Here is a 20,636-nt window from a genome sequence, read left to right as displayed (position 1 = left end):
ACATGGTGCCCCGGAAAATGTGGACTGATGGAGACAGACAGTCCCAGGCTCAGGCAGAGCTGCCACCAGACGTTTCGAGTCGCCGGGGTGAGGGAGAAGCAACCCCGAGTGGAGTGCCCGAGGAGCAAAGAGAAGGATCTGAAGGGGCATATCCAGAAGACGAAGGTGAGCCAGAGAGAACACCTGGCTAAGAGACAGCTCCCCAGCAAATGCCCAGCCGGTATGACCTAAGGGCAGCCCCGAAGGCTCCGGAGAGGCTAAGAGACTATGAGTGGTGAAATGACAAGGTGGAGAGTGCGGAACTGTGCCGGACTAGATTTGCACAGGAAAGTTAGTAATGTTGTTTGATGTGGTTATGTGTTTGTCGTTGCGTTTGGTTGGAAAAAAGGAGGAATGTTACATATGCCTCATGTCCCGCATGCACGGTGACGTGAGGCGCACATTTAATAAAGGGCCCACCCTGCCGGAATGCATGCAGTTCTGGACACGAGCCAGAGCAAGCATGTCATGCCCTTTGTTGGCTCCTCTGCAGGGCGCCCAACGCAGGCCCTGATCATCCTTCCCTCCGCCGGCTGCACCGGCAGGGAGGACCACAACACTGTCCTCAATTTTATAATTTCTCGCCTCGCGCATAATATTGGCAAATCTAGAGGCAGCTTAATTGCTATATTGGCTTTGTCTTATTTCACCAGGAAGATCCGCTTAAGAAATTGGGAGAAAGGGTAAGAAATCACTCACCATTTAAAGTGAGCATCATATGGCTTTTCAAACAAGATGGGTGATATAGCATTATTTTTAATCTAAATACACTTCCCACAAAATGCTTAATTTCCTCTGCTAACTCACAACGTAGATACTTAAACAATCTTCACTCACTATCACCAGGACTAACACAGGGTTTGTATAGGACTATACTACGTAGAGGATACTTATTCACCTAATGGCTTGGGCTCAAGTGAGGTGTATTGTATAATGTTGCACTGACATAATTGCATGCTAATGGCAATTATGTACCATGATGGTGTAAATATTTGTTTTTGTTCTGTTTTTCTTTTGCTTCTGCATGACGCTCCATCGATGAACTGATGTTGGGTATGTAATAACATTATATAATTAACGTGAAATATTAACGGGCTAATAACGGGCCCGTTATTAAAAGGCCTGTTATTAGCTCCCTCCCCATTCACATTGAGCCCTATGGGGGCTCAATGGGAATGGGGATGGGTTTTTCCAATGAGGACTTACCGGGTCCTCCATGGTTGGAACAGCTTGGTAAATCCTCATTGGAGGAACCCGGTACTGGAACCCGGTATGGAGGCAGCCATGCCCTTATTAAGGGCATGGCTACCTCCGTACTCATAATGAGGCCCTATATGTCTCGCGAGGATGGCTCAGGGGCAAACTGCTCGCCTTAGAAGCACAATGACGCTGAGAAACACAGGTTTGATCCCTGGGTCCATGCTTAGAAACCTCTGGGCATTAAGCGTATTATGAATAACCAATTATAATTTATTTATGTTCCTGTTTACTGTGTGCATTTGCATCCATACTGCCTTCACAGCCTTCCCCAAGCTAAGTTGCTTATGATTGGAGTTTATTGCGTGGAATTTACATTGCCGGGTTCCATGGTGCGATGAGGGTGGGGGTGTAGATTTGAGGTAAGCGGAGGAAAATATTGTTAAGGTTGATCTGTTGTATAATTGGTCTGCGTACTCGAGAGGGACTATAGAAAGGACTCATTCATTGCATCACATATGACTCTGTCTTAGCATGATAGGTGAGGTAGTATGCATGAGCTGAAATGTCTGGGTGACTGAGCAACCCTGGAAAGATGAGACGATTACTAACGCATGTTGAGCACCACAAGGCACAGATATTGCTTTTACAAGAAACACATGCCATGGATATGATTGTGTCCCAATTTGCTCGTTCCTCGTGTGGGGGACATATGTTATACATCATATTTCGAGGGGTGTGCTAATTCTTATACACCGTAAGCTTCAGTTTACACATATAAAGTAATTACTGGACCCGGTTGGTCGCTATTTGGCTGTGTATTGCAGAAGTGAGACTAGGGAAATTCTTCTACTTACCACCTATGGACCCAATATTGATGATTCCCATTTTGACACCAATATTATTGGAGTGTGCCACTCGTACACACAGGTGCCAATATTGTACAGTGTGTACTTCAGTACGATTCTAGATGTCACACTGGATCGTACAGGGAGATATCTGTGAACCTTAGCCGAGCAACTAATATGCTGATTCAAGGTATTCACTCCCTTGGGTTAATTGATGCGTAGCAAGCACAACACCCCGATGAGCGGAACTACACCTTCTATTCCACAGTACATGATTCTTCCCTTAGAAATGATGGATGGCTTCTTTCCCTCGTTATTAATAGGCATAGTCACAGCTGCGACAATCACACCAGGACATTTTCTGATCACTCTTTTAGTGCAGAGAGCATTTTCCCAGGGACGATCCTGGTACCGTCCTAGATATGATATGATGTGGCATTTATAACGCACCTGTCACACGTGTATCTAGGCGTGACAAGACAAGGAGGGGGAAATAAAAGGAGGACAAAATAATGAACTTACTAGGCCTTGTGTCATTCAGATCATGCAAGTTTGGGGAAGAGGTAAAGGGAGAAGTGCCAGGGGAAGGGGAAGGGAGAAGTGCAATTTACTCACAAGTGCAGCTAGCAGTTGGCTCATAAGTGCAGAGAGAAGGGACTGTAGGGTTGCAGATACAGACCCTTAAGTGCTGGGGAGCCCAGAGGCAGTGCGAGGGCAACTGGACATACAGGAGCCTGGGCCCGAGTTCAGGGGGTGACCAGTGTGCAGAGCAGTCAGGTGCATCAGCAGGGGAGAGGAAGAGAGAGAGCAGAAGCTAAAAGGAAGGTCTTGAGTTGCTTCTGGAACCAGAGGTGGTTCTGCTCAAGTTTGAGAGAGACAGGAAGACTATTCTTTGACCAGGGTGCAGTCGATAAGGTGAAGACCCTTTGGAAAGCTTTTAAGGTATACATTAAGGGTCTTGCTATGTCTGCAGAATTTGGAGTCTTGCAGGTCATACGTAAAGACATAGATGAGAGTGAAACCAATTTTAGAAGCTTGAGAAGGAGTACTTGACCTGTCCCACACGGGCTAAACTTCAACTTATAGACGAGGCATTAGATACATTTCGGGCAAATGCAGTTAGGGAGCTTACATTTTTAGTGAAATCCGGTGATGCCCTGACGTTATGGCGAGGGGGGAAAGACCTGAGAGAACCTCGGCATGTTGGTTACTGAAAGATAAAGGGAGCTCCCATATGCCTTATGTCAAAACAAATGAGGGTCAGCGTGTTTATGCTAATGCCGAGATTAATCTCATATTTCGAACCTTCTATGATACCCTTTATAGGCATCAGGATACATGCAGTACAGAGCAGATTGATGAATTTCTAGATAGGTTACTTCTAACACAACTGTCGAGCTTTACCAGTCCACAACTATATTTACCAATAACTGAGTAATAAATACTTAAAGCCATTGATAGTCTCCCCTCAAGTAAAGCCCCTGGATCTGATGGACTTACTGTGGAATTTTGTAAAAGTCAGAAGTCCCTTCTCAGTAGAAATTTGCTAGAGGTATGAGAGGGGGCTGTAATGAGGTGGTTGCTACCAGCATTAATGAGGGAAGCAATTATCATGGTCCTTCTGAAACCTGTGAAACAACTAGACGAGTGGGGATTCTGTATACCGCTATTGTTATTAAATTCTGATGTGAAGATCTTCACCAAAATTTTGGCAAACAGACATATGCCACTGAAGGTACATAAGATGCATTGAGATCAATCTGGTTCTATACCAGATAGATCTCCCAGTTTAAATTTACACAGAGTTTTTACAATTATGGCTCTCTTAGACTCTTCTGTGCACGGAGTCTTTGCCATGATAGATGCTCAAAAGGCCTTTGATTCTGTATCCTGGCAAAATATTTGCAGGGTGTTACTACACTGTGGGATTGGACCTCAATTTATATCTTATATTCGTTTGTCATATACGTGTCCCACAGACAGAATCTGCACTAATGGTGAAATATCTGACCCTATAAATATTGTGAGGAGTACCCAACAAGGATGCCCGTTATCCCCACTGTTATTTGCCATTGTCATTGAACCACTACCAGATATGGTAAGGATCCATCATTCGTGTAGATGTCTCAAGATTGGTTGAATAAAAAATATTATCTTATTATATGCAGATGATGTTCTGCTATATATTCGTGATCCACACAATAATTTATAACCCATAATGCATGATGTTGCTGGCTTGGGGCACCTATCGGGTTCGCCAGTGCACAGATCCAAATCTGAATTATTCCCCCTTACTAAAAACACTGCAGAACCTTTAGGCATTAGCGACGCTCGTTGGTCCCCATCTGGTATCCTGTATCTGGGTATCTCATTTTCTGATCCACGGGGTTCAATATATATGAATAATCACCTAGCATATCTGAGCACACTGGCTAGTAAAGTAGATTGGTGGCAACGGCTACCAGTTACATTAGCGGGCAAGATCTCATTGTTGAAAATGGTAGTACTCCTGAAACTTTTATACTATTTCCAAAATATTTCCATATGGCCTGGGTGACTCTTTTTTAAGGAGCGTGATTCATTGATATTAAATTCATGTGACATTCTGCTGCAGTCCGTATGAAATGGTCTACATTAACGGCACCATGTGAGAGACGGTGTTTTATGGGCCTGAGTTTTATACTATAATACATAGCATCACAAGCACACTATGCATTTTATTGGTGCAGATTGGATACCAACACTTCACATCTACAAATGGAGAAAAAAAAACATAGTACATCCATATGATATTATAACCTTGGCACGTGCCCGTTTGACCCAATAAAGATTACAACCCTGGCTTGGCAGAACATTTTTCAATACACGAAATTGGCTATGCCATATTGCAAGGACATGCCCATGTGGAGGTTTCCTGCCCTAGTGCCTACTTTAGATGCATGCATATCCAGGAAATGGTCCTGGTTACAGTACATAGCATTGGAAGACATGCACATTGCAGGATGCTTTATTGCCATTCCAGATTCCATGCTTGATGTACCCTGGCACCCATTAAGGTTGCTACAATACTGTACGCTATGTGCAGCTTTCTAATCTATGTGGGTGAACTTCCCTGATGAACCACCCTATGACGCGTGCCTCTCATACATAGCACAACGGGGTGGCGACAATCACACATTATCAACATTAATAAGTTGATATTGAAATAAACCCCGACTGTTGAGTCTAGACTTCTCATGAAATGGACTGAAGATCTAGGGATAGATATTACAAATGACATATGGCATACAATGTGCTAAAGGCCACAAGATATATCACTAAACTCTAGATTCTGGCTGATTGAGTTTAAACTATTGAATATGGTGCATTGCACTACAGCCTGGATGTGCCACTTTAAACAGAATTATGAGGGCAAGTGCATAGGATGTTTATTTGAAGACGTGACATATATACATATGATAGAGTCTTGCCAAGGTTTGAAGGTATTTTGGAATGCAGTGTGTCTCACTTTAGGGAAAATAGTTGGTTGCTATTTGCAGCCTACGCCATCTGTTTGTTTGTTAAATACAATACAGCCCACGCCTCCCCACGAAAATAGTTCATTCTGGGTTTCCTAATTGCTAAAAGATATACTTTATTACGATGGACTCATCAGTGTGCTCCTACTAAAGAACAATGGTTAAACGATGTGACTTGGTCCAACAATCTAAAAGAATCATGTTTGTTTATGTCATCGCTATCCAACTGACCTACTGATATCTGCCCATGATAAAATATGTACCACATAGAACACCACCTTTAAAAAAGAAAAAAAAAAAAATCATGCATGTATCCCTACTGTTGTGAGATAGAATGTTCCAATAAGTTGTATAAACAAAGCATGTCGTTATTACATAACGTTCATTTACTAGCTTCTCCAGTGACTGCATGCAATGAGCTAAAGCCTACATGTTTGTAAACCTGAGCAATGTATACATCAATAAAAAAAAAAAAAAAATGGGTTATACTTCTGACCCTTCATCCTTAGCTATTTTGATGCCTTCATTTTGGGTTTAGTCGCTCTGGCACCATTACATTTGGTATGCAGTGCTTTGCCTGCATATTAAGAGACAGACATTTGGTGCCACTTGTGCAGGGATTCAACCCAACCACCATCCTGTCTTTCCAAACTCGACCCAGACGCCATCAGTGGCATGACAGACTTTGTTCCATGCGATTTAACGCACTCTTGTGTCTACACAGAGACTTTGTTTCTGCCTCCACAAGAAGAGCCTTTTTCGGTCAATACAACAATTGAGATTTATCTCAAAGATTCCACTTGATGTTTGGTGATTATCTGTGCACGATCTGATTGCACACACTACTATACAGTTGCCTGTTGAGGCTCCTTTGATGACGACACCATTAGATGGCTTTTACTCTCCATTGTGAAATTAGGCCTCGAGAATGATCTGGCGGGTCGAAACATGTGTCGGCTGTTCACGACCTGATTAAGTCTTCTTATTTAAACCATACCAGTGTATTTGTAATCATAATATGCTCTACCAATAGGATTTTTGACAGGATTATATCTTTCTTTTGCCACTCCGCGAACCAATTTACTTCCAATTAATCTTAAATACTCACAGTATACCTGGGCTTTGTTTGGGGGAGCTCAGTGAGAGACCTCAGCTACCCTTTTTCTCAGTTCCTTTTTCAGGTAGTATTACTAGCTCACCGGTAGTCTTCAGCGAACCCCTCACACTGAATCAGTCCGTGCATATTAAGAGAGGCTCATCTCTGTCAGTAAACTTGAGTACATGATTGGTCAAAGATACATGTATCACTCTCATTCCACCTTCTGAAAAAACATCTTCTCATTCATAACAGGGGTCGGAGATTGAGGACTTAAGTATGTGTAGCTTTCATGATTGCTAAAAGAAACATATTAGAATCAGATGGGGGAGGGATGTTGAGGGGACTATTTTGAATAAGGCCTGCTGTAATATATCTGCAGTCAGGTGGCAGGCTCATCAATCTCTGTCAGACATGGCAGGAATGCCTTCAATACATTACTTCAGGGACAGAACGCATCTGTCAGTTTCTCACAAATGAGTCATGGAGTCCATTGGAACTGTTGGGGAACCAGTGGCCAAGGATAGCATTAAAGCAATAATATCAGGGGTATGAGAGCAAGCCCAAAGATAATTTTATGAAGCAAACGTTTTTGCTGGACAATGCCAACAAGTATCCATAACAAATTATATGGTGATTCATGTAGGAATTCCTCCTGCTTCTAAGCACTGCCATGATTACTGTCATCATTATTCACTATATTGTTACGCAATTTATCAACCTTCTATGAGTGAATGACTTAGTCCTGCCAGGATATGAACAACTAGCTTCATGTCACACATTGAAATCTGGGGTGTGCTCTTAACTTGCTGAGTTATTTACCCAGTATTCAATCAGCTGAAGGTACATTTGTGCATCCATCCTAGATCACCTGATAAAGAGATTTTGGAAGGAGACTCTCCCTTGGGTACACAATAGAGCAAGCTTTCAGCTTCCTTCAACCCCTTCCGTTATTTTTGTGAGATAGAGAGAGACGTCCCATGGAGGTGCATCCCTTGAAAGTAAAGTTACGCAGTGTATGCTTATAGCAGCCGGGATAAGCATGGCTTCTAAATGGATAACTCCATTATTTTGTAATGATGGGCTCATTTTCATTTGTGCATAGAATGCCCTATAGGCTGTGAAACAAGCTATCTCTATATCTCTATGTTTCTTGCAGAGCAGCAAGTAGAGGTCCATCGATGAACTCATGTTGGGTATGTAATAACATTATATAACTAACGTGAAATATTTGCTCTGCATATATTGTATCAAACGAATGCAAACATGTTCTTTGGAACCTTTATACTTTTTATTTTGGCTTACATGCCAACTAACAGTATGTGGACTTTCTGTTTATGCATATTATTGACAAACTGCACTTTACTATGATTTTAATGTGAAGTTTGCGATCAGCCTTGAAAACTACTGTGGTCGAAACACGTGTCGGCTGACCATATCAAGAATAAATCTCAACCTAGAGAATACCGATCTGGAGGATTTTGATTTAACCACTTACTATTACGCAACATATAAACGTTGAGGAGGCAGAGCGCGAATCACCAGACTCCAATTCAATTTACATTTTTTAACCATTCAAAGCCTTTGTCTTGGTGGGCTTTGGGGATTGGTGGGTGCAGCCTGCAACAGTTTGAATAACAGCAGTGGTCAATAGCGCATTAGGTTCGTATTGGAACCCATTCAATATAATCCTTCCAGTATATATATATATATATATATATATATATATATATATATATATATATATATATATATATATGTTAACACATGGAGGATGGAAAAAACCTGCACTCCATGCATGAGGTCTTTAAATCCCAACAAAATGAGAAAAACTCGAATCCAATTAAGAGGAAAAACCGAGTTTAATGGGACGTAAAAAATACAAGGCAAAAACACACAGCAAGCAATACAGGACGCCTAGGCAGTGTCCTTAGTGACGCGTTTCGTGCTTCCCTGAGCGCTTGATCACGTTATATATTTATTTTTACGTGATATATATATTTATTTTTTGGGACATATTGAGCTATCTACATCCTAACTTTTATTTGTGTGTACCCTCCCGAGTTTACACTTGACTACCCTTTACCTCATTCACTCTTCCTCGGTGGTATCGCAAGGGGCCCGTGGAGTCGATACGCACCGTCTTCATTGTGTGCCCCATTACTACAGAGTAGAATATAGACGTATCAAGACTCATGTCTGGAGGTAGCACAATGACAAAAGGATCACAGAAGAAGCAGGGGAGCATGGACAATTATGCAAAATCCACACCTAGTGGGCCAAGCCTGAGTCCGGCTGAAGGTGCGGTTACTAATGCAAGCACGAATGAGCCTACGAAGTTGCAGAAAATCCTGACAAATACGGTGGCAGGATTCTTCGCTGTGAACTCTAAGTTAGATGACATTACCATGAACCTCCCTGCATTGAGTGCCAAATTGAAAAAAATTGCAGGACTGCATTACTGAGGCTGAAAAAGAGTGGGGGCTGTGGAAGATGAAGTGTCCTCCATAGAAGCATTGTTAGATACCCTCACCACTTCACACAAGGAGTTTACAGTCGCTATCGCAAACAAATAATGCGAACATATTGGGAATTCCAGAAGGTCCTACAGGTGACAGTATGGTGAAATGTGTGCAACTCTTCTGAAAATACTGGACCAGCCCCCACGCTCTCTCACTTCTTAGTTGAACAGGCCCATATGTCCGTGATGGCCACTCCCTAAGTCAGGTGCCCCACCTAGACCAATCACTGCTCTGATTCTTAACTACAGAGATAGAGACGTTATCCTGCAGGTGACCCATGAGAAGAGTGAATTACATCTTGCGTCGCATAGGATTTTTATATGTCCAGACTTTCCTATTGCAGTTCAGCAAGAACGGAGAACATTCTTGGTGGTGAAGAAATTTTTGCAGGATAGGTCATCTCGTATTCATTGTTGTATCCTGCAAAATTGAAGATCACTTTTCAAAATAAGGCTTCTTTTTTACATTGCCAAACAAAGCTGATGTTTTTATTGAAAATAAGGTCCCTTTCCGTGGTAGAAGAGATTGGTCTCCATTGAAGCAGGTTCTTGGATTGTCTATTTGACACTATGGGCCTCATTACGGCCATGGCGCTCTCGTAATGAAGGGTGCCAGTACGGGATAGGCACCCTTCATTACGGGACACCCTATTATGAGGTTCCCTTGCGGGACCCGGTAAGGACTCCTGGTAAAACCAGGTGTCCTTACCGGGTCCCGCGAGGGGACCAGGGAGCTAATAACGGGCCCGTTATTAAAGGGCCTGTTATTAGCTCCCTCCCCATTCCCATTGAGCCCTATAGGGGCTCAATGGGAATCGGGATGGGTTTTTCCAATGAGGACTTACCGGGTCCTCCATGGTTGGAATAGCTTGGTAAATCCTCATTGGAGGAACCCGATACTGGAACCCGGTATGGATGCGGCCACCTCTGTACTCGTAATGAGGCCCTATATGTCTCGCGAGGATGGCTCAGGGGCAACATGCTCGCCTTAGAAGCACAATGACGCTGAGAAACACAGGTTTGATCCCTGGGTCCATGCTTAGAAACCTCTGGGCATTAAGCGCATTATGAATAACCAATTATAATTTATTTATGTTCCTGTTTACTGTGTGCATTTTCTTCCATACTGCCTTCACAGCCTTCCCCAAGCTAAGTTGCTTATGATTGGAGTTTACTGCGTGGGAATTTACATTGCCGGGTTCCATGGTGCGCTGTGGGTGGGGGGTGTATATTTGAGGTAAGTGGAGGAAAATCTTGCTAAGGTTGATCTGTTGTACAATTGGTCTGCGTACTCGAGAGGGACTATAGAAAGGACTCATTCATTGCATCACATATGACTCTGTCTTAGCATGATAGGTGAGGTAGTATGCATGAGATGAAATGTCTGGGTGACTGAGCAACCCTGGAAAGATGAGACGATTACTAGCGCATGTTGAGCACCACAAGGCACAGATATTGCTTTTACAAGAAACACATGCCATGGATATGATTGTGTCCCAATTTGCTCGTTCCTGGTGTGGGGGACATATGTTATACATCATATTTCGAGAGGTGTGCTAATTCTTATACACTGTAAGCTTCAGTTTACACATAAAAAGTAATTACTGGACCCGGTTGGTCGCTATTTGGCTGTGTATTGCAGAAGTGAGACTAGGGAAATTGTACTACTTACCACCTATGGACCCAATATTGATGATTCCCATTTTGACACCAATATTATTGAAGTGTGCCACTCGTACACACAGGTGCAAATATTGTACAGTGTGTACTTCAGTACGATTCTAGATGTCACACTGGATCGTACAGGGAGATCTCTGTGAATCTTACCCGAGCAACTAATATGCTGATTCAAGGTATTCACTCCCTTGGGTTAATAGATGCGTAGCAAGCACAACACCCCGATGAGCGGAACTACACGTTCTATTCCACAGTACATGATTCTTCCCTTAGAAATGATGGATGGCTTCTTTCCCTCGTTATTAATAGGCATAGTCACAGCTGCGACAATCACACCAGGACATTTTCTGATCACTCTTTTAGTGCAGAGAGCATTTTCCCAGGGACGATCCTGGTACCATCCTAGATATGATATGATGTGGCATTTATAACGCACCTGTCACACGTGTTTCTAGGCGTGACAAGACAAGGTGGGGTAAATAAAAGGAGGACAAAATAATGAACTTACTAGGCCTGTGTCATTCAGATCATGCAAGTGTGGGGAAGAGGTAAAGGGACAAGTGCCTGGGGAAGGGGAAGGGAGAAGTGCAGTTTACTCACAAGTGCAGCCAGCGGTTGGCTCATAACTGCAGAGAGAAGGGACTGTAGGGTTGCAGATACAGACCCTTAAGTGCTGGGGAGCCCAGAGGCAGTGCAAGGGCAACTCGACATACAGGAGCCTGGGCCCGTGTTCAGGGGGTGACCAGTGAGCAGAGCAGTCAGGTGCATCAGCAGGGGAGAGGAAGAGAGAGAGCAGAAGCGAAAAGGAAGGTCTTGAGTTGCTTCTGGAACCAGAGGTGGTTCTGCTCAAGTTTGAGAGAGACAGGGAGACTATTCTTTGACCAGGGTGCAGTCGATAAGGTGAAGACCCTTTGGAAAGCTTTTAAGGTATACATTAAGGGTCTTGCTATGTCTACAGAATTCGGAGTCTTGAAGGTCATACGTAAAGACATAGATGAGAGTGAAACCAATTTTAGAAGCTTGAGAAGGAGTACTTGACCTGTCCCACACGGGCTAAACTTCAACTTATAGGCGAGGAATTAGATACATTTCGGGCAAATGCAGTAGGGAGCTTACATTTTCAGTGAAATCCGGTGATGCCCTGACGTTATGGCGAGGGGGGAAAGACCTGAGAGAACCTCGGCATGTTTGTTACTGAAAGATAAAGGGAGCTCCCATATGCCTTGTCAAAACAAATGAGGGTCAGCGTGTTTATGCTAATGCCGAGATTAATCTCATATTTCGAACCTTCTATGATACCCTTTATAGGCATCAGGATACATGCAGTACAGAGCAGATTGATGAATTTCTAGATAGGTTACTTCTAACAAAACTGTCGAGCTTTACCAGTCCACAAATATATTTACCAATAACTGAGTAATAAATACTTAAAGCCATTGATAGTCTCCCCTCAAGTGAAGCCCCTGGATCTGATGGACTTACTGTGGAATTTTGTAAAAGTCAGAAGTCCCTTCTCAGTAGAAATTTGCTAGAGGTATGAGAGGGGGCTGTAATGAGGCGGTTGCTACCAGCATTAATGAGGGAAGCAATTATCATGGTCCTCTGAACCCTGTGAAACAACTAGACGAGTGGGGATTCTGTATGACGCTATTGTTATTAAATTCTGATGTCAAGATCTTCACCAATATTTTGGCAAACAGACATATGCCACTGAAGGTACATAAGATGCATTGAGATCAATCTGGTTCTATACCAGATAGATCTCCCAGTTTAAATTTACACAGAGTGTTTACAATTATGGTTTACTTAGACTCTTCTGTGCACGGAGTCTTTGCCATGATAGATGCTCAAAAGGCCTTTGATTCTGTATCCTGGCAAAATATTTGCAGGGTGTTACTACACTGTGGGTTTAGACCTCAATTTATATCTTATATTCGCTTGTCATATACGTGTCCCACAGACAGAATCTTTACTAATGGTGAAATATCTGACCCTATAAATATTGTGAGGGGTACCCAACAAGGATGCCCGTTATCCCCACTGTTATTTGCCATTGTCATTGAACCACTACCAGATATGGTAAGGATCCATCATTCGTGTAGATGTCTCAAGATTGGTTGAATAAAAAATATTATCTCATTATATGCAGATGATGTTCTGCTATATATTCGTGATCCACACAATAATTTATAACCCATAATGCATGATGTTGCTGGCTTGGGGCACCTATCGGGTTCGCCAGTGCACAGATCCAAATCTGAATTATTCCCCCTTACTAAAAACACTGCAGAACCTTTAGGCATTAGCGACGCTCGTTGGTCCCCATCTGGTATCCTGTATCTGGGTATCTCATTTTCTGATCCACGGGGTTCAATATATATGAATAATCACCTAGCATATCTGAGCACACTGGCTAGTAAAGTAGATTGGTGGCAACGGCTACCAGTTACATTAGCGGGCAAGATCTCATTGTTGAAAATGGTAGTACTCCTGAAACTTTTATACTATTTCCAAAATATTTCCATATGGCCTGGGTGACTCTTTTTTAAGGAGCGTGATTCATTGATATTAAATTCATGTGACATTCTGCTGCAGTCCGTATGAAATGGTCTACATTAACGGCACCATGTGAGAGACGGTGTTTTATGGGCCTGAGTTTTATACTATAATACATAGCATCACAAGCACACTATGCATTTTATTGGTGCAGATTGGATACCAACACTTCACATCTACAAATGGAGAAAAAAAAACATAGTACATCCATATGATATTATAACCTTGGCACGTGCCCGTTTGACCCAATAAAGATTACAACCCTGGCTTGGCAGAACATTTTTCAATACACGAAATTGGCTATGCCATATTGCAAGTACATGCCCATGTGGAGGTTTCCTGCCCTAGTGCCTACTTTAGATGCATGCATATCCAGGAAATGGTCCTGGTTACAGTACGTAGCATTGGAAGACATGCACATTGCAGGATGCTTTATTGCCATTCCAGATTCCATGCTTGATGTACCCTGGCACCCATTAAGGTTGCTACAATACTGTACGCTAAGTGCAGCTTTCTAATCTATGTGGGTGAACTTCCCTGATGAACCACCCTATGACGCGTGCCTCTCATACATAGCACAACGGGGTGGCGACAATCACACATTATCAAGATGAATAAGTTGATATTGAAATAAACCCCGACTGTTGAGTCTAGACTTCTCATGAAATGGACTGAAGATCTAGGGATAGATATTACAAATGACATATGTCATAAAATGTGCTACAGGCCACAAGATATATCACTAAACTCTAGATTCTGGCTGATTGAGTTTAAACTATTGAATATGGTGCATTGCACTACAGCCTGGATGTGCCACTTTAAACAGAATTATGAGGGCAAGTGCATAGGATGTTTATTTGAAGACGTGACATATATACATATGATAGGGTCTTGCCAAGGTTTGAAGGTATTTTGGAATGCAGTGTGTCTAGCTTTAGGGAAAATAGTTGGTTGCTATTTGCGCCTACGCCATCTGTTTGTTTGTTAAATACAATACAGCCCACGCCTCCCCACGAAAATAGTTCATTCTGGGTTTCCTAATTGCTAAAAGATATACTTTATTACGATGGACTCATCAGTGTGCTCCTACTAAAGAACAATGGTTAAACGATGTGACTTGGTCCAACAATCTAAAAGAATCATGTTTGTTTATGTCATCGCTATCCAACTGACCTACTGATATCTGCCCACGATAAAATATGTACCACATAGAACACCACCTTTAAAAAAGAAAAAAAAAAAATCATGCATGTATCCCTACTGTTGTGAGATAGAATGTTCCAATAAGTTGTATAAACAAAGCATGTCGTTATTACATAACGTTATTTTACTAGCTTCTCCAGTGACTGCATGCAATGAGCTAAAGCCTACATGTTTGTAAACCTGAGCAATGTATACATCAGTAAAAATGAAAAAAAAATGGGTTATGCTTCTGACCCTTCATCCTTAGCTATTTTGATGCCTTCATTTTGGGTTTAGTCGCTCTGGCACCATTACATTTGGTATGCAGTGCTTTGCCTGCATATTAAGAGACAGACATTTGGTGCCACTTGTGCAGGGATTCAACCCAACCACCATCCTGTCTTTCCAAACTCGACCCAGACGCCATCAGTGGCATGACAGACTTTGTTCCATGCGATTTAACGCACTCTTGTGTCTACACAGAGACTTTGTTTCTGCCTCCACAAGAAGAGCCTTTTTCGGTCAATACAACAATTGAGATTTATCTCAAAGATTCCACTTGATGTTTGGTGATTATCTGTGCACGATCTGATTGCACACACTACTATACAGTTGCCTGTTGAGGCTCCTTTGATGACGACACCATTAGATGGCTTTTACTCTCCATTGTGAAATTAGGCCTCGAGAATGATCTGGGGGGTCGAAACATGTGTCGGCTGTTCACGACCTGATTAAGTCTTCTTATTTAAACCATACCAGTGTATTTGTAATCATAATATGCTCTACCAATAGGATTTTTGACAGGATTATATCTTTCTTTTGCCACTCCGCGAACCAATTTACTTCCAATTAATCTTAAATACTCACAGTATACCTGGGCTTTGTTTGGGGGAGCTCAGTGAGAGAGCTCAGCTACCCTTTTTCTCAGTTCCTTTTTCAGGTAGTATTACTAGCTCACCGGTAGTCTTCAGCGAACCCCTCACACTGAATCAGTCCGTGCATATTAAGAGAGGCTCATCTCTGTCAGTAAACTTGAGTACGTGATTGGTCAAAGATACATGTATCACTCTCATTCCACCTTCTGAAAAAACATCTTCTCATTCATAACAGGGGTCGGAGATTGAGGACTTAAGTATGTGTAGCTTTCATGATTGCTAAAAGAAACATTTTAGAATCAGATGGGGGAGGGATGTTGAGGGGACTATTTTGAATAAAGCCGGCTGTAATATATCTGCAGTCAGGTGGCAGGCTCATCAATCTCTGTCAGACATGGCAGGAATGCCTTCAATACATTACTTCAGGGACAGAACGCATCTGTCAGTTTCTCACAAATGAGTCATGGAGTCCATTGGAACTGTTGGGGAACCAGTGGCCAAGGATAGCATTAAAGCAATAATATCAGGGGTATGAGAGCAAGCCCAAAGAGAATTTTATGAAGCAAACGTTTTTGCTGGACAATGCCAACAAGTATCCATAACAAATTATATGGTGATTCATGTAGGAATTCCTCCTGCTTCTAAGCACTGCCATGATTACTATCATCATTATTCACTATATTGTTACGCAATTTATCAACCTTCTATGAGTGAATGACTTAGTCCTGCCAGGATATGAACAACTAGCTTCATGTCACACATTGAAATCTGGGGTGTGCTCTTAACTTGCTGAGTTATTTACCCAGTATTCAATCAGCTGAAGGTACATTTGTGCATCCATCCTAGATCACCTGATAAAGACATTTTGGAAGGAGACTCTGCCTTGGGTACACAATAGAGCAAGCTTTCAGCTTCCTTCAACCCCTTCCGTTATTTTTGTGAGATAGAGAGAGACGTCCCATGGAGGTGCATCCCTTGAAAGTAAAGTTACGCAGTGTATGCTTATAGCAGCCGGGATAAGCATGGCTTCTAAATGGATAACTCCATTATTTCGTAATGATGGGCTCATTTTCATTTGTGCACGGAATGCCCTATAGGCTGTGAAACAAGCTATCTCCATGTTTCTCGCGGAGCAGCAAGTAGAGGTCAAGTGGTCTCTTTGTGGCCGTAGGAGTCTATTGTTGGAGGTGGTTCAGTGCTGTATGCCTACATAACCCCACTCGCAGCATTGAGCGCTGTACGGAGTAGCAAGTGGATGGAGGTCAAGTGGTCTGTTTGTGGTCTGTTGGAGGGCTGGTGGACCGAGGACTGAGCCCCAGACTATTGTCAACTTTAATTACCTACTGTGCTACAAGGCAAGCGATACAAAACCTAATAACTATTTATTTTAAACATGCCGGGTAAAGCCCAATGCAAGGCCTGGAATGACAACCTATGGAAATCCAATCCATATGGGAAGGCAAACAGGTACAAAAGAGCTCTACCCGAGTCCCTGAGCCTGCTAACACCCAGAGAGAAGAAGAAGAGAGGAAGAAGTGGAGGTTACCAATATGCATTCTCCCACCCCTCCGGCATCAGTAAGCGTAGAATTACAGCTTACTTTCAGCTAGGAACTGAAGCTGGTGTGGGAACGCATGCAAGAGGACACGTTACGCGCACTCATAATGAGCAGTCCAGCTCCTCAGCAGCAGGAAAACACAAATCCCTTCCTCTGTGACATAAACAATAATTCTTTGGTACAGTTGTGCTACTCATTGAGGGATGGTACTTGCGCCTCAATGAGCAACCTTGAGTGTAGTGATAGATAGACAGGAGGAGTGTGAAGCCCTCCTTATTGCAATTTGATTCCAATCATGAGGGATCATTCCCAGCAACCTGTGTCTGCAACTCCTAATTTGTGTCCTGAGTCCGTCCCTGGTGTAGAAAATGCATGAGACACGGGCCCAATAGAGGCTGCAACCACATTTAGCAGTTTAGACAGCACGACTTCAATAGGTTTGGCAGCCAATAATGAGATGCTACATTGTGGGCGTATACATGGGGACTTGTTGAAACAAGTCTCATTGAACAGAAAATATAATCTTAACGATATCAAATTGACTGTGAATATGCAACCAGAGCAGCAGTTAATAAGTGGATTAATTATAATCGGCTGACAAGAAGATGAAAATCTAGCGAATATTACGAACCAACTGGTCTCACCTCACCTAAATTACACCATGCAAAAAGAAAGACGTCATAAAAAACGACAGCAACGTGCAGCGAATGAAGCATCTCGTGAATCCTCCTGTTATACGCATGCGCCAGAAAGGCATCCCTTAAACTCCACGATAGGGAGAAGAAAAGCCAGGAGAAGACAAATAAGGTGTAAGAAACGATCACAGCAAAGCGTGGGAAATTGGACTAGTTGGCTAATGAAGGATAAACCTAAGAGCAATGTGAATGTGTGTAGAGCCGCTACTAACGGAAAATATAAGTTCCCTACTTCAAGCCTCAGAGGAATTCCAGAAAAAATCAGCAAGTAGCATGGCTGCTCGACTGGTGGGAACTGTGCCACTAGGTCTAAGTCAATGAAGTGATATTTTAGGAAAAGAGGCTCAAAGCAGTTCACTAGATTTCCATGTACTGACAATCAATTGGAAGTCGCCCGGTAATGTTGAAAAGAAAAACATAAATCGATCTGACCTATTAAGACTATTCCTTAAAATTCACTTTCTACGGATCCTAAACTCAAGCGACTTTGAGTTCATGGAACCACTGGGAGAGGCCTATGACAATGGGCCTCATTAGGACCCTGGCGGAGAGGGTTTTACGCCAGCGTAGTGCATGGCGTACCTCTCCGCCATACTACGAGTTCCCGTAGCGCCATGGCGGCCTTTTCCGCCTGGTTTTACCAGGCGGAGAAAACCATGGCGCTACGGGACCTCGTTGTTAATTACGCCACCGTATTTTACGGTGGCGTAATTAACTCCTTCCCCACTCCCATTATACCCTATGGGGCAAAAATGGGAATGGGGAAGGGCAGAATGGGGATTGGGGATTTACCGCCCCGCCAAGGTCGGAATGGGGCGGTAAATCCGCCAACCCCCATGGCGCTATCGGCGGCTTTCCGCCATGCTTCGCGGTGCATTTAGCACCGCGAAATCCGCCTGGGTCGTAATGAGGCCCAATATGTCTAGACTACATGGTTGGTTACCTGAAACAGCAACCTTGATTTGAGCACAGCAAAAGCTACTTTCCTATGTTGTTTATGGGCCTCATTACAAGTCTTGCGGTAACCCTGCTGGTGATTTACCGATGCCTGGCTTGCCAGTAACACCAGGGGATTACACCCCGGTGTTCTGGAAACTCAGGCACTGGTAAATTGTAATTCCCCATTCCCATTAAGTCCCACGGGACTCGATGGAAATGGGGAACACGGAAGCACAGGCACCATTAATAACAGTGCCGGTGCTTCCGTTACAGCTTGCTTACCGTGGCCGCTGTGACCGGCAGGGTCTGCCCTGTCGGGCACAGCGGCTCTGGCAGGCAAGCCCGTAGTGTGTCAGTGCGGAAACAACAGTGCTGGTAGGCTTAGCGGCACCATTGTTTACGGACCGGCACACTTGGAATGAGGCCAATTGAATTAGATAATGAAACACATGTTAAAGCGGTTAGCATTTGCTGCACACACGGTAAGGTACCCACTGAAAACTCTGATATAGTCCTTGCTCCCAAGATGTTGTCACATGATACTCCCTATTTTGACAACATTAAAGGGTGGAATTGGTTGAAAAAGTATTACTGAATCTGGGGGGCTCACTGGACTGAATCTGTAGAGTGGCTTGCTGGGATACCAGGGGACACTCCCACTTCCTTGCCAGAGGTGCCTCATTGAACTGGTTACTTGAGTTTGATGTGTTTATGTTCCAAGAGTCATGGCTGTTGGCGCCTGTACATATTGATGGGTACACAATCTATCAAGCCTCTGCAAAGAATGGAATTAAGGGACGCCTTTCTGGTGGATTAATGATCAGGGTATCGCCACAATTTATGCTCTTCACTGGTAACCCCTGCTGATGTCCAGGGAAATGTTTTGGCTGCCGAGGTCAATTTTAAAAATGACAAAGCGGAGAGCATATACTGATCTGAAATGTTTATGACCATCCGGGAGGCATAAAAACTAGGGAAGCGTTTGATTATATAGATGCGGTTGTTACATCTGTGGGGTCTACAGCTGATAGCGACATTGTATTGATTGGGGGTGATTTCAATGCACACCTTGGAGTGCCTCCTGTATCCGCATCTTACCAGTATGTAGCACCCCGTAGTGAGATGATTCAGAAACTGCGCAACACATGAGGTTGTTGAACGAATGGGAACTATCAATTTTTAATGGTCGAACTAGGACAGCCAACGTACGATTTAGGTATCAAACGGGGTACTCTTGATTATATCTATGGTAATAATGCGTCCAAGATCTGAAAATGACACCCAGTGATTATAGCGATCAGGCTTTACTTAGCCTCACTTTAAATATGAGACTGGAATTATTGAAGAAAATTGGTAATGGTGAGGCTGAAGTAAACCAAGAAGGCAATGGCCTGCCTTGCTCACAGGCTAATATACAGAAGGCCTGTATAGCTCTCTGAGGTATGACCGATGGTGCACCTAATGCTTTAATCAGTTATACAGCAGACTATTGAAGCAAAGCTCCACCATATGGCACACAGTGTCGGGGTAATGAAGGGAAGGCCACAGATCAACACAGATAAACCAAGAGCACACCCCTTTGATACAGAACCCCTGCTGCTAATCATAAGAAGCGGAGCAAGCTGCAGCAAATTAACACAATCATTCCCCTCTAAATCTTATGCACAAGGAGACCAAGCTAGTGAAGAACAAATATCATAGCTGGTTGAAAGGTGGAAAACTATACGCATCAACACAAATTGGCAACAAATGAGTAGGGCTTTGCAGAGTCGGAACCCACAGACATTATGACATGTTCTAAAATTATCAAGGGGTGATAAAAGTGTTAAAACAATAAACCCAATTGCTGTGCACGTATGGAAGACTTATATTGAAGCTAATATGTGTAGTCCAGCAGATACATATGTCGACTTGAGTGTAGGAAGGCTTCCCTGG

This window comes from Ambystoma mexicanum, chromosome 6p (assembly GCF_040938575.1).
Source record: "Ambystoma mexicanum isolate Mex_15411 chromosome 6p, UKY_AmexF1_1, whole genome shotgun sequence".
NCBI classification, from domain to species: domain Eukaryota; kingdom Metazoa; phylum Chordata; class Amphibia; order Caudata; family Ambystomatidae; genus Ambystoma; species Ambystoma mexicanum.
Note: the sequence above shows the minus strand (reverse complement) of the source record.